Here is a 1773-nt window from a genome sequence, read left to right as displayed (position 1 = left end):
ATACTTGGTTATGCAAAAAAAAAAAAAAGTATATTTCATCTCAACAGCAGAACGAGTGTACCAGAGGCCTAATTGGGATTCGGGGGCTGAAAAAAGGAAAGGGAGAAAAATATATATAATTTAATTCAAGACTTCTTCTTTAAATATAGTGCTTTTTAAATTTTGTTTTTCCCCCTGACCCATTACTGATGTCTGACCATTATTTTGTACACAATGAAGAGGACAGGGGGGTATACATTAACTTCTTATAAATAAAATGAATAATGCCGTTGAGTATTCGGTTTACTATAATTCACGTTGTGCGGAGTGGTCAAATTATCAACAATTACGTGCTTCACATCATACCGTACTGACCTGACCCAACCTGCTGATCCCATGAACTACGTCCAAGATTTGGCGTCAGTTATTGAAGCGACAGTGCCCTCTGCTGGAAATAAAGAAACCAACACGCATCAACGTGAATAGGCAATGCCTAAAGTAATTTCCTCTCGAGAAGGATACGGTTCAGTAAGAGATACTGCATACCAAAAGCAAAATGAGTGTTGAACGTTACAAATGTGGTCACATTAACAGACATTGAAATCAACTGCTGGTAACTAAACAGGGCTTTGTTGATAAGACACTGATGGGAATACGTTTTCTTCCAAATATATGTAGATATACAGTATTGACATTTTTAAAAATTCGGATTTTATACTTTTTTTTAACAGGGACGTGCGTAAAATCAAGTACTGTATATGCATTGCAAATGGATTAGCATTGCTTAGCATACAGGCTGCAAGGCTAATAGCCTACATTTTTCCACGGACATGGCACAGAAAATATCTGCCAAGAAAAATTCACCCAACGCCATAAACATAATTAGCAAAACAACCTAAATTATCCATATCCCTCACCATCATTTTTAAGTGCTCGCAAAATACATGAGAAAGATCTTTTGGGCATGCAAACCAATTTTTCAAGTTCGAGAAAGTGAAGTGAGAAAAAGCCCAACATGTACTAATGTTCAAAACTAATGTTCGCAAAATATTTTATTCCACAACTTTACTGTTTTGGTCCACAGGTCCGACCCGATTCTGTTATTGGTCAGTGGTCCTCAAACGTGTAATATTTTAAGTCGCCGTAACATTGTGCACAGTTTAAAAGTTGTATTTTTTTTAACTAATGAAATTACAAGTCAATTAAAATGAATTGGATTGTACCGAAATAGTTTCTTCGTCCTCTTAAACATGAACACAAATTGAATGGTACCTTTGCAATGAGTCTTTTGCATACCAGTAGAGGGAGTCTACAATAGTACCTGTACCACACCAAATAGTTGCTGTATAGGCATTTCTGCTCGTCAGAAAATAACAAAACCTACCAGCGCTTGATGGCGATTATAGGGGCCGTCAAAATCCAACTAGACATTTTATTTTCCATTTGAGTGACCATCAAACACAAGCAGTTAGCACACTTGCTTCACACTTCTGAGGTTGCGGGTTCAAATCTCAGCTCCGGCCATCATGAGTACAGCTTGCAGATGCTTCCAATGCTTGTGTGTGTGTGTTTTCTCCGGGTATTCTGGCTTCCTTCCAAAAACATGGCACACAGTTTAATTTGAGACTAATTGTCCACAGGTGTGAATGTGAATGGTTGTTGGTCTCTCTATGTGCACTGCGATTGGCTGGCGACCAGAAGTCAGCAGTGATACGTACGGATGCCTTACGAAAACGGCAGAACTAAAAAAATTGTGTAGGCTACACATTTGAGGGGCAACAAGACAAAACACTA

The sequence above is a fragment of the Hippocampus zosterae genome, chromosome 18, assembly GCF_025434085.1.
Source record: "Hippocampus zosterae strain Florida chromosome 18, ASM2543408v3, whole genome shotgun sequence".
Classification (NCBI taxonomy): domain Eukaryota; kingdom Metazoa; phylum Chordata; class Actinopteri; order Syngnathiformes; family Syngnathidae; genus Hippocampus; species Hippocampus zosterae.
This window is presented reverse-complemented; position numbering follows the sequence as displayed.